Below are 14,286 nucleotides of genomic sequence, written 5' to 3' on the forward strand. Positions count from 1 at the left end.
GTCTTGAAGACAGGTCAGGCTATGCCTGCTACCGTAAGTAACAGTAGACGGTACTACTTGCGACTCCGGAAAGTCTTCTCTGGTGGACCAGGCGGTCAAGCAGATAGGCTTATCTCCCTGGCTGCGAAAGTGGATGTTAAGAGCTGTGTGGACAGCCTAGGGCATCACTTCGGGTGCAGTAGGACCTGCTGTCCTTCCACTGCACCCACACCTGTCTCCAGACATCCCCACATCGTCAGGCTATTGGATTCAGACAGGCCTAGATGAGAGAGCGAGAGAGACTCTGAGCAACTTTCCCTCACTTAAATCCAATTCCCGCGCTAGTCATGATGTCAAGCAGCCTGTCCGCTGTTAACCAAGTCACCCATCGCAGCATCTCTTATTCAGTGTGCCACAGACAGTCCAAAGCTCCAATTGGCCTGATCAGCCCCTCACGTGTTCACCGAAACCAAACCCATCACTGATGTCATCGTCCTTGGAGTTCGAAGAGGAACAACAACAACCACTCTTTGCACAGGGACCAATGACAGCACAAGGCGCAGGGGAAATGGAGAACTGGGTCCAGAATCTTTAAATACATTGATTAACATCTTTCCAGTAGGCGAAAAGGTCGGGGCAGGCTAGGGGGGGGGCAGGCTAAGGGGTGCAGGCTAGGTTTTATTGGCAGTGACGTTGGGGGAAAAAAACAAACCCTGTTTTCTCTACAGGTTAAAATGAACTGATACTGGGATCTGTGAGAGCTGTGCAGGAGAGAGCTACTCTGGAAACAAAATAAGTAGTTAAACTATCCATGAACGTGGTGACTAGTTCTGGATCATTACCCCAGCAGCTGGCAGCCTCTCACTCTTTGGCTTTTGAAGGAACTTCCACAGAAAGGCCAGGGAGAATCGAATGACGGTGGCCAGGACTCAAGACATGCCTAAACAAGAGTGGATTAGGAATGGCTAGCAGCCGGGCCCACCGTCAACCCAGTGGGAGAGCTCACAGCAGCAACAGAACCTATGTAGGGAGGCTGTCAAGGGTGGGAAGGGAAGGATTTAGAAGTGATTTTGATTTGACAATGAAAGGGACAGAATGAAAACCTAAAGAGGCTGACACTTTTTTGTTGGGGAGAAAGGGGGGGGGAAAAACCACCCCCAAAATCCAGAACTGGCGAGAATTCAACTATTCTGAAGGGTGCTAATATCGAGAAGCTGGATTTACCAGGGATGAATTTCAGCCCTGAATTCTTTTCCAGAAGTTTCCCAGGGTCAGTACACCTGGGCCAAGCCTCGGAGAACTTGACATTCGGCAATAAATCTACGCGTCAGCAGCCTGGGAGCGAAAAGGAAAAGGCAAAACAAACCGTGTAATGAAAGAGGGATGAGCTCCACGCCTGGAGGAGAAGAGTTTGGAGCTGGAGTAATGAAGCGGGGGAGGGGGAACTGCGGCTGCCGGCGTGGAGAACGACCAGACCGGAGAGCGCAGAGCGCACGGTGGGCGAGCCGGCAGGATGATCAATGGGTGTCAAGCACTAATGGCGCTGTCTGGAAGGAACTGGATGGTTAGTCCCATGGAGGGAGTGGTCCATAGGTCATGCTGACTTGGATGCGTGCCACATGCATGTTACAAGACTGAGCGTGTCTCCTGACTGAACTCGCAGGATCTTGGGTTTGGGGCTTTTTTTTTTTAATTAATACAACAGAATCTCTGTTCGTGCAGAGGGGGGTTAATGGATGAGCTCTCCAGCTGCAGTTATGGACACTGTTTGGATTCAGGGGGTGTTTTCTTGGGGAATGATTGATGGCTCCTTTCAAGACACTGGGAACCTAAACCCCTTGTGAAAGAGGATGCACAAATCCAGGGGCTGTTAAGCAGGCAGGATCGAATCTAACCCCGCACAGGTGCGGGTTACAAACGTTGAGAACCAGTAAAAAAATCCCACCGCTTTTCCTCATGCTGTCCCTCGCTGAGTAGGGCCTTTCATGTCTCAGCAGCCAATGTGGTTTAGATCAGTGCTGACGGGGCTTTTAAAGAGACCGTTTTGTCTTGCTTTAAGCACTTAGATACTTGTCCGAGGTTCCTCCAGCTAAGCAAAAAATCAGGCTGCAGGAGCATTCCCATGGAACGTGTCCGAGAAACAGCTGTGTGCAGCAGAAAGCTGTATGGGTGATCCAGCGTGCGATGCTCTTGCCTTTGGATCAATGCACAACAAAGTGCCTGCAAGTGCTACTTCGGAGATGCTGACCTGCTGAAGAATTGATGCAACACTGACACCCCTTATTAAAGATGGTGTGGCACTTTTCCCAAGCACACTGCCTTTTGTCCCACTGTTCCTTGAGGCCTTATAGCAGCTCTCCCTAAAATTTCCCCCTGCAATTTCAATTAGAGGCCGTACAATTCATTTCACAGCCCCATGCTGCTGTGCGGTTTTGGAATGCGCTGTTAGACAGCTGCTGATCTCCACCCCAGAGGTGGCTGAATCTCCACGGTGCATGAGCCCAAATGCATTTTTGTCTTTTCATGAGACTGGCTTGCCTCATTGAGCCACTTATGGAGCAGAAACAATGCGAGGTCCGGTCTCCATGGGGTATTTCCACCATCCATGAACTGCCACAAAGACCAGACCGCAAGTTAGTCTGGTCCCATAATTGGGTCCCAGAAGCGTTTTGGTTCTTATTTTTCACACCTTGACTCCCTGCATAACAAGTGTCACTCACCCGCTCTTCAGAGACTAGCGAGAGAGGCAAGGTGGGCCAGTGGGTAGATCACTGCCAGGCATTCAAAGGCCTCATGTTCTAGTCCTCTCTGTGCCTCTTGCTTTGCCTTCCATTGTTTGCCTATTTCAATTGCAAGCTTTTCAGGGCAGGGAGTGTGTCTTACTATGAGTGTACAGTGCCTGGCACAATGGAACCTGATTTCCATCAGAGCCTCTAGGAGTTAACATTAATAATTTTTAAGGCTATGATGAGACCATCATGCTCAGCTAGTCTGACCTCCAGCATAGCCCGACCTCCAGCATAGCCCATGCCTGAAAACCTCACCTAATAATTTGTGCAGCCACTCCATAACTTCTGTTAGAGTGACAGCATCTCTTTCAGAAAGACTGCCAGCTATGGAGGATACACCATGTCCCTAGGTGAGCAGTTCCAATGGTTAAACACACTTAAAAATTTGCATCCTATTTCTAGTCTGAATTTATCTAGCTTGTACCACTCTCTTATACGGCACTTTTCATTCCTAGATCTGAAAACACTTTACAAAGGAGGCTAATGCCATGACTCCCCCTTTACATATAGAATCATAGAAGATTAGGGTTGGAAGAGACCTCAGGAGGTCATCTAGTCCAACCCCCTGCTCAAAGCAGGACCAAGGTATGTACAACAATACACCCAGTGTGACCTGTGAATACATCTTTGCAGGCTGTTGAGTTTGTCCAGAGCCTCTGCCGGTGGCCTACACACAGAACAGCACTTCACCCCCATATCAACTTTCACTTTGTATTTCAAGTAGAAGTGAATTAAATCATAATCCAGGCTAGCGTAACACCAACAGACCCTGCTCGTCGGCAGGCGGGATCGAACCTGGGACGTCTGGAGCTTGGTGCATAAGCCTCTACTGCATTAGAGCAGACTTGTTTGATCTCTCTTGCTAAGTGGCCTCTGCACCACTAGATGGGATAGAACACCACACCCAGGAGGTGTGTGGGTTACACTAGCAAACAGGAGACTTTTCGCGACTCTACTGGAAGTGCAGACTTCCTCTGACTGGCAGACAGTCACTGGCTGAGTGGCTGCTGCATTGCAGTTGAAATGAAGCACATGTCAGCCGACGGGAATACGTGCACATCTTGGATGTGTGACCTGCTCCAAAGCACCATTGGAGGGCGTGTCACTTACACAGCCCGAAATCGCTCCTCTCCCAGGCACTGTACAAAGTAGTGTCACTGGCAGACTTACAAACAGCTAAGCAAGGCAAGAGAGGAAGAATGGTCTTGTGTGCGAGGCATGAGGCTACAACCCTGGAGCGCTTGGTTCAGTTCCTGCATCTAGTCCAGACTCCCTTTTTGACTATGGTCAACTAACTTCATGGCTATATGCCTCAGTTTCCCCATCAGTGTAATAAGGGCGGTGACCCCCTCCATCTCTCTATTGTGATGGTAAGCTCTCTGGGGACTGCTTCTTACTATGTCTTTGTACAGCTCCTAGCACAACGGGGTCCTGATCGCCACTGGTGCTTCCAGGCACTCCCATACTATCATTGTTAAAATAGGACCTGGATCTACTCCTAATGAAATCAAGGGGGAGTCTTGTTTTGACTCCGCTGGGTGATGGACCAGACCCTTAATGAGGGATAGCTCAGGAAATCTGCCTGGAACCATTTCCACAGCAGATCACCTGCTGTACCCCAGTGCAGGCCTGTTAGTGCGTGATAGCATCTATGAATTGAGAGGGCGTTATAACTGTACAGCGCCTTTTGCTCAAAGGCTGCCAGTGAGTAACGCTGACGGAAGGATACAGTCAGTAGCAACAATCAACAGAGAAAAAAATGGGGGTCCTGAGCAAAATCTTGGCCTGCAAGCAGACGAGGACAAAGTACAGCGAACGCGGGGTAATGAATTGAGAGGCAGCGCAGGCTAGCGGCTAGAGCAGAGAGCTGGCACCCAAGAGACTGGGGGGGGTCTGTTTTCAACTTTGCTACTCAGTTGTGTTACCTTGGTCACATCTTAATGCCTCTGGTTTTGTCTTGTCTGTCTAGATTGTACATTTTTCAATGCAGGGACTGTCTCTTACTCCGTCTATGGCTGGTGCCCAACACAATGGGGGTCCCAATCTTGTGAGAGGTATCCAGTTATGGGAATACAAAGAATAGCAGCACACTGCCCTTCTGTAGAGTCTCCTCTAAGTATCTCAAAGTGCTTTCATCCCATCCCCGAGGCAGGTAATCAGTATAACAATGTGTGACCTCGGGGCTGTTGCTAGGATGCTCCTGGTAGCAGCTCAGAATTCACAGCAACAGTGGGGATGGAACTCAGATCCATCCTGCTCCGAAAGCACAGGCCCTCAGCCTCTTCAGCTGGAGGAGAATCTCTGTACGCTGTATAGGGTCTAAGAAACACAGTAGAGCAGTTCTGATTCCACCCTGGAGAGGGCATGGGTGACACCCACCCACCAGTTATAGCAGTATTATCATCTCTATTTTGCATGTGAGGTTGAGGACTTGAGTCTCCTCTCATGCGCATGTAAATCAGAAGTACCCTGCCCCCATCTAAATCAATGGAGTTACTGCTTAAAACCAGGGTGACTCCACTGATTTAAATGGAGTTATTCCTGATTTTCACCAATGTGCATCCAATATCATGAATAGGACTCAGGTCTCCCGACTCTCAGTCTTGGAGATTTTTAGATGGGATGTAAAAAGACAGTCAGAAAATTAGTGAGAAGGGAGGGCATCCCCAGTGTGACCGAAGCACCGTGAAGCACACAGGGCCCTCTTCTAGTCAGGAAATCGATCCTTTGATTTCCGTGGTGACCTGGCCCAGCGGATTTAAGAGAGGGATGAGTCCGCTCTGGGTTTAGGGCACAGGGGTCTTTCAGATGCATCGGGACAAGTGAAATATAGCGGGGGAAGAGGGGGGCACGTGGCATAACTCTCACTAAGGCCTCTCAGCCCTGCGGTGCCACTTGTGTTTCACCAGCAGTGGGCGCAGGTAATCAGTATGTTTACCTGCAAACAGCCTTGGAGGAGAGAGATCTTTGCTCAGCGGGGTTACTACAGTTTGCAACAGCAACAGCCTGGCCTTGCCTTGCGGCCCCCCCCGCAGTCACAGCTAACTAAGTCCCTCCTGCACCCGGATGCTCCTTCTCCATGGCCACCCTTCCTACCACAGCTTGTGCTAACATGGCATTCGGGGGAGGAGGTGGAGAAGAGGCAGTGCAGGGGTGGGGGCTTAGGGGAAGGGGGTTGAATGGGGGCGGAGCAAAGGGCGGATGCTTGGGCAGGAAGAGGCGGGGGGTGGGCGAGCACCCACCCGGCAGAGGGGAAGGCGCCGTAAGGGTGAGTGGCGGGCGGGGTGTGTGCGAAGAGGCGAGCGGCAGGAGGGGGACTGAGGAGGGCTGCAACAAAGCAGCAGGGGGCCGGGGGATGAGGAAGAGCGAGGTGCGGGGGAGGGGGTGAGACCTGGGGTAGAGTGGGGCCTAGGGTGACCAGATATCCCGATTTTATAGGGACAGTCCCGATTTTGGGTCTTTTTCTTATATAGGCTCCTATTGCCCCCAACCCCCTGTCCTGATTTATCACACTTGCTGTCTGGTCTCCCTAGGGGAGATGGAGCCTGGAAGGAGCAGGGGTGGACTGTGGGCAGGGCTGACGGCACCCCAATGTGTCCCGATATTTTAGTGTTGTGATCTGGTCACCCTAATTTATGTGGCACCATTCCCCAGTCTTGGAGCCAAATGCAACCCTGGTGCAAATGGACCCAGCCCCCACTGGCTCACTTTGCACAGCCACCGCACGCCAAAGCAGCTCGATTTACTCTTCTTTAGCACCGATACCCATTTCCTGACCGATGACACTCAGTGTGCAACTCACCCCACCATTTACGTCCCCGCCGCATAGCCCAGGTGGATGGAGATCTTGCGCCAGGAATACCTACCCGGATCGCTGAGCCTGAGACAGCCTTCACGCCACAGAGCTAGCATCTGTGTTTCGCTTCGGTTTGGTTTGCCTGTTGGACCCAGGTTCAAGGCGAGTTGATATCGCAGGGAGGGAAGATCTTGGTTATATTTTTAACATACTAACAATTCCTCTTTCTGCTGCACTCCCAGACAGCAGCAGCCTCTCTCTGCGTTTATTTAGTAGCAGGAAGCCTGACACCTGATGCTGTCTCCATGAAAATCCTTAAGTACATTCTAACAATGGCCTTTGTTTATAGGCATAAATCATTTGACTCCCACTTTTCTCTAGTGAGGCAACAGCGAGGGCGGCAAAATTGACTCCCGAGCCTGATTCGGCTCTCCGGTGCCCAGTTACTTCACATCTACACCAGTGTAACTGGGAGCAGATTGTGGCCTTCTTTGAGACCCTCCGGCCAGTTAGAAACACACCCAGACAGGCACTGAACAAAATACAACGTTGGCACAAAAACAAACGGGGATAAACTGGCCAGGAGTAAATTGAGGCGTAAACCTGGAAATTAGAAGGTTTCTAACCATCACAGGAGAGAGGGTCGGGGACAGCCTCCGCAGAGCAGCAGTGGGAGCGACCAACCGAACTAGTTTGAAGATGGAGCTTGCTAAGTTTCTGAATAGGATGATATACCTGGGTTGCCTGCGATAGCAGGGTCTGGACACGAGGACCCAGGAGGGGCCTCACTGGCCTGTATTCCTAGCGACCTGTTTAATAAAGATGCCCATCACCTTGGTATCTAAGCACAGAGCAAAATTATGCTAGAAGACAGAAGTTCAGGGGAAAAGGGTGGTTTTCCCTGTCACATTCGCTGTTATCCAGAGACTGTGGCCCAGATCTGGAAATGTATTTAGGTTCGTAACTTCCACTGATTTCAATTAGTGCAGCCTTGTGGGTCCCAGGATAGAGAGACACAGTGGGGGAGAGAATATCTTTTATTGGACCAACTGCTGTTGGTGAGAGACACAATCTCGAGCTACCCAGGCCCCAAAGAAGAGCTCTGTCTAGCTCGAAAGCGTCTCTCACCAACAGAAGTTAGCCCAATAGTTAATCCTCACTTGCCTTCATCTCACTGATTTCAATGGGAGTTTGGAGCCTAAAGCCTGGGCCTGCAAGTCTAGAGGACAACCACCGGAAACTCCCATCAGGAGACCGGGCAGAGGCTGAGCACAAGATGCTCGGTGGTTTGGAAACAGCTCAGCACAGCCTTCCGACTCCGCCTAGCAGGAGGCCAGGACTAGTGTAACAGGGGCTGCTGGTGAAGGCTGAGGAGGTGTGTAAGTAGATCTGTGTGTGCGCACAGAGCTGCAGGGGCGGGGAGGAGAAAAGAGGGGTAATTGTAGATCAGAACTGAGATGCATTGACAGAGCTGCCTAGATCTGGAATGAAGGGGGTTGGGACCCACACCACGATTGAGGGGTAGCAGCGAGCTTGTGTGGGGAGCTCAGGGCTGGAAGACAGGGTGTATTGTAGGTCAGGATTGAGGGGGGGCTCCTACAGCTGCGTGTGGGCAGCCTGGGAGTGAAATAGGGCAGGGGAGCGGGTTGCAGGCCGAGACCGCAGTGCACTGGCAGAGCTATGCACTGGGAGCCCAGCACTGGGATAGGGCAGGGGAGAGAGTTGCAGGCCAAGTCCACAGTGCACTGGCAGAGCTATGCACTGGGAGCCCAGCACTGGAATAGGGGAGTGGGTTGCAGGCTGAGACTGCAGTGCACTGGCAGAACTATGCACTGGGAGCCCAGCACTGGATAGGGGAGCGGGTTGCAGGCCGAGACCGCAGTGCACTGGCAGAGCTATGCACTGGGAGCCCAGCACTGGGATAGGGCAGGGGAGAGAGTTGCAGGCCAAGACCACAGTGCACTGGCAGAGCTATGCACTGGGAGCCCAGCACTGGGATAGGGCAGGGGAGCGGGTTGCAGGCCGAGACCGCAGTGCACTGGCAGAGCTATGCACTGGGAGCCCAGCACTGGGATAGGGCAGGGGAGAGGGTTGCAGGCCGAGACCGCAGTGCACTGGCAGAGCTATGCACTGGGAGCCCAGCACTGGGATAGGGGAGTGGGTTGCAGGCTGAGACTGCAGTGCACTGGCAGAACTATGCACTGGGAGCCCAGCACTGGATAGGGGAGCGGGTTGCAGACTGAGACCGCAGTGCACTGGCAGAGCTATGCACTGGGAGCCCAGCACTGGGATAGGGCAGGGGAGCGGGTTGCAGGCCGAGACTGCAGTGCACTGGCAGAGCTATGCACTGGGAGCCCAGCACTGGGATAGGGCAGAGGAGCGGGTTGCAGGCCGAGACCGCAGTGCACTGGCAGAGCTATGCACTGGGAGCCCAGCACTGGATAGGGGAGTGGGTTGCAGGCTGAGACTGCAGTGCACTGGCAGAGCTATGCACTGGGAGCCCAGCACTGGGATAGGGCAGGGGAGCGGGTTGCAGGCCAAGACCGCAGTGCACTGGCAGAGCTATGCACTGGGAGCCCAGCACTGGGATAGGGGAGTGGGTTGCAGGCTGAGACCGCAGTGCACTGGCAGCGCTATATACTGGGAGCCCAGCACTGGGATAGGGCAGGGGAGAGAGTTGCAGGCTGAGACCGCAGTGCACTGGCAGAGCTATGCACTGGGAGCCCAGCACTGGATAGGGGAGTGGGTTGCAGGCTGAGACTGCAGTGCACTGGCAGAACTATGCACTGGGAGCCCAGCACTGGATAGGGGAGCGGGTTGCAGGCCGAGACCGCAGTGCACTGGCAGAGCTATGCACTGGGAGCCCAGCACTGGGATAGGGCAGGGGAGAGAGTTGCAGGCCAAGACCACAGTGCACTGGCAGAGCTATGCACTGGGAGCCCAGCACTGGGATAGGGCAGGGGAGCGGGTTGCAGGCCGAGACCGCAGTGCACTGGCAGAGCTATGCACTGGGAGCCCAGCACTGGGATAGGGCAGGGGAGAGGGTTGCAGGCCGAGACCGCAGTGCACTGGCAGAGCTATGCACTGGGAGCCCAGCACTGGGATAGGGGAGTGGGTTGCAGGCTGAGACTGCAGTGCACTGGCAGAACTATGCACTGGGAGCCCAGCACTGGATAGGGGAGCGGGTTGCAGACTGAGACCGCAGTGCACTGGCAGAGCTATGCACTGGGAGCCCAGCACTGGGATAGGGCAGGGGAGCGGGTTGCAGGCCGAGACTGCAGTGCACTGGCAGAGCTATGCACTGGGAGCCCAGCACTGGGATAGGGCAGAGGAGCGGGTTGCAGGCCGAGACCGCAGTGCACTGGCAGAGCTATGCACTGGGAGCCCAGCACTGGATAGGGGAGTGGGTTGCAGGCTGAGACTGCAGTGCACTGGCAGAGCTATGCACTGGGAGCCCAGCACTGGGATAGGGCAGGGGAGCGGGTTGCAGGCCAAGACCGCAGTGCACTGGCAGAGCTATGCACTGGGAGCCCAGCACTGGGATAGGGGAGTGGGTTGCAGGCTGAGACCGCAGTGCACTGGCAGAGCTATATACTGGGAGCCCAGCACTGGGATAGGGCAGGGGAGAGAGTTGCAGGCTGAGACCGCAGTGCACTGGCAGAGCTATGCACTGGGAGCCCAGCACTGGATAGGGGAGTGGGTTGCAGGCTGAGACCACAGTGCACTGGCAGAGCTATGCACTGGGAGCCCAGCACTGGATAGGGGAGCGGGTTGCAGGCCGGGACCGCAGTGCACTGGCAGAGCTATGCACTGGGAGCCCAGCACTGGATAGGGGAGCAGGTTGCAGGCTGAGACCGCAGTGCACTGGCAGAGCTATGCACTGGGAGCCCAGCACTGGATAGGGGAGTGGGTTGCAGGCTGAGACTGCAGTGCACTGGCAGAGCTATGCACTGGGAGCCCAGCACTGGGATAGGGCAGGGGAGCGGGTTGCAGGCTGAGACCGCAGTGCACTGGCAGAGCTATGCACTGGGAGCCCAGCACTGGATAGGGGAGTGGGTTGCAGGCTGAGACCGCAGTGCACTGGCAGAGCTATGCACTGGGAGCCCAGCACTGGATAGGGGAGCGGGTTGCAGGCCGAGACCGCAGTGCACTGGCAGAGCTATGCACTGGGAGCCCAGCACTGGATAGGGGAGCAGGTTGCAGGCTGAGACCGCAGTGCACTGGCAGAGCTATGCTCTGGGAGCCCAACACTGGATAGGGGAGTGGGTTGCAGGCTGAGACTGCAGTGCACTGGCAGAGCTATGCCCTGGGAGCCCAGCACTGGATAGGGGAGCGGGTTGCAGGCTGAGACCGCAGTGCACTGGCAGAGCTATGCCCTGGGAGCCCAGCACTGGAATTGCAGGTCAGGACCCAGGTGCATTGGCATTGCAGTGTGCAGGTTCAGCACTGCATGAGCAGGGCATGCTGGAGGACAGTGTCACAGGGTGCTGGTGAGCCTGGTTAAGGCCTCCCGTCGGGAACAGCAAGGTGCTGCAAGTCAGCACGTATTGGCAGGGCTGCAGGGCCGGAGGCGCTGCAGACACCCCCCCCTCTCAGCTGAGTTACAGGAGATGCCCCCAGCAAAGGGCCAAGCGCACCTGCCCGCTGGCTTGTTCACTGCACCATCACAAGGGCTGCAGAGGCCAGTCATCAGGCACCGGCCCTCACACCTGGTGACCCCGTACCACCATGCAGGGAAATAAGCTAAAAGGGACAGCGGCTGAGAAAGGGGAGACCAACAAACCAACACATCCCCTTTCAGAAGCCCTCCAAACCGGCCAGCCGAGTGCAGTTTCCTTAACATGTGAGGTGGCAGGCAGCCTTTTCCCCCGTCCCCCTGGGTGTCAGGTCTTGGGGGGAGGGGGGAGAGCCACTTAACGCACTAAAGGCTCTTAGCTCAGAGCAACCAGACTTCCAGTCGGAACCGCTAAGTCTCTAAGGCCCTAGTGCCTGCAGCTGCCACCTCAGCTTCCAACCCCTTCCCCCTGCTCACCTGGCTTTCCTTGTTATGCAGCCAAGCGCCAGGGCGGGGTAGGGCTCCTTCACAGCCCAGCCAAGGGTGTCCCTTGAATAGGGCCGGCTCCAGGCACCAGCCCAGCAAGCAGGTGCTTGGGGCGGCCAAGGGGAAGGGGCGGCACGTCGGGCTATTCGATGGCAATTCGGCAGCGGGTCCCTCTCGGGGCGGCAAAAACCCTGGAGCCGGTCCTGCCCTTGAATAGGTAATACACCCCTCCCCTAGGGTGGGGGGACGAGACTTCATAGAGTCAGACATGGTAACACTATGAAGGATAATGGCGATCAGCTACAAGGCTGCCCTCCTGCATAACAGAGGCCAGAGAATTGCACCCAGCAATTCCTGCATCCAGCCCATACCTTGTGGTCGAGCTAGAGCATATTTGCCCTCTGATAAACATTGTCACGGTGCTGGGACAGCCTAGAAATCCCAGCCCCACAGGATTTGATGTGTCGCAGCCAGACCCTGACCCCCAATCAGATGCTGTTTGGGTCCTGGATGGCATTTGAATGGCTTCCGTTGTCGCCCACCCGGAGCGACCTTCAAGCTTAGCGCTGGAAGCAATGTAGCAAAAAAGGCTGGGCTCACTCCTCTTGTTGTGATCGCTTTTGTGACCGTGGGGCTGTGTTTCAGTGCTCTCTGCTGCTGGAGGATGCAGAAGGTGAACGCCGCAAACCTCTGAAAACGACGTATGGTGCAAAGCGAGACTGGCTCATGGACAAGGGCTAAATTCCCCTTGTCCCTCTGAGCTTCAGTGGGACCAACGCGTGCTGGGGTGAATGTCAGAGACTGACAAAGAAATGGGAACAGGGACAGATGGCTACTTGGGCAGTGATTAGGGCACTAGGCTGGGACTCAACAACCTGGATTCGATTCCCTGCACTGACACAGACTGTCAGTGGTGACCTGGGGCAAGTCTCTCTGTGCCTCAGTTTCCCATCTGTACATTAGGGATAACAGCACTGCCTTACCTCGCAGGGGTGCTGTGAGGATACATACATACTGTAGAGACTGCGAGGGGCTCTGATAATGCAGCAGTAGGAGCCATGTACCTTAACAGAATTCACATCTCATTTTGTTAAGCAGAGTGCTTAGATAAGAAGGAAGCTGGAAATCAGGACTCCTGGGTTCTATTTTTTGCTCAGCCTGACTGTCTCACCATGGGTAACGCATGTGTTAACCTCCCACATGCCTCGGTTTCCCCACTTGTAAACTAGGGTTAATACCTCACAAGCGCAGGTGCAAGCTTAACTAATGTTTGTAAATAATTAGTGGTCCCTTAATGAAAAATGCAAAAGATCATCAGGCCCCCAGGATTTATTATATTGTAACAAATCAGTGGCCGTCTACGACGTCACTGTTCTGTAACTATAGCTATCCAGAGCAACAGCATAGATAAAACTCAGACCCCGCTGCTCTGAAAGCTCAGGCACCCCTAGCACCTGAGCCAACAGAGAATCGCTGGTGGCTGTACAGGGCTTGTGACACACAGTTAAGCAGTTCCAATTCCATCCAGCAGAGAGCAGCGGCTCACATACACACCATGACAAAAACAAGTTATACCCTTTCCTTCCTAGAACCTGAAATTATGCTAGGACTCACCTGGGACTAAACTCTGGGTTATCTAACGAGGGGAGATCAATTAATATCCCTGGTGGTCAGAGACTCCAGGGAAAGGGAGAGTCCTTGCTGGCTCTAGAAGGAACCTGTTACTTATCCTGGCCCACCAGCTCCAACCAGCAGTAAATTCACTTTACAGGAAAGTCAATGCAATTCACAAATACGCTCTGGAAATGAGGGGAGGAATGCAGAAGCCACCAACTTCCTCGCTGGGAAAAAGAAACAAATGACATGATGAAAAGGTGATTAGGGGGTGGATCCAGAGTTCAGTGTGTCCCCAGCCAGCTAGGGAGTTTCTCTGATGGTAACGCCATCTGTGTACACAGCACAGTGATTGGCTTCCTTGCCTGATGCGTCTCCTCCCCTGGGAGAGGTGGGGTACTTGTAATCATCTCTCCTGCCTTCTTGGGAAAAGGCCCCTTGGCAAAGGCATAGGTTCTCTTCCCCCCCTCCCATATAAGAAGGGTCAGCGCATTGGTCCATGTAGCCCAGTATCCTGTTTTCTGACAGTGGCCAGTCAGGTACTTCAAAGGGAATGAACAGAAAAGGGCCATTTATTGAGCGATCCATCCCCTGTCATCCAGTCCCAGCTTTCTGGCAGTTGGAGGTTAGGGACACCCAGAGCATGGGGTTGCATCCCTGACCACCCTGGCTAATATGAGGGCTGGTGTCAGAGAGCTGGATGTGAGCAGGCAGGACTAGTGGTGAGAGCAGGAGTCAGTCGCCAGGCATCAGAACCAAGGGTCAAAACCAGAGTCAGAAAACAGAGCCAAGGGTCAGAGCTGGGTTACCTGGAGTGAGGCAGGGCTGTACCAACGCAGACACAGGAGTGATCACAGCAAAGGCTTGGAGGAGCCAGTGAATGGCTCTTGCAGGGCTTAAGAGCGGGCCTGCTGACCCTGCCCACCAATCAAGCGGCGTAGCCAATCAGGCCAGCTGCACTCCCTCGTTAGGCCACCCAGAGCCTGGATCTGCTGCTGGCCCTGATGTCTGACAGCCAGAGAGTAAATGACCAAGTACCACGCAGTGCTAGTCACGAGATCTGACCA

The sequence above is a fragment of the Emys orbicularis genome, chromosome 5 (assembly GCF_028017835.1).
Source record: "Emys orbicularis isolate rEmyOrb1 chromosome 5, rEmyOrb1.hap1, whole genome shotgun sequence".
NCBI classification, from domain to species: domain Eukaryota; kingdom Metazoa; phylum Chordata; order Testudines; family Emydidae; genus Emys; species Emys orbicularis.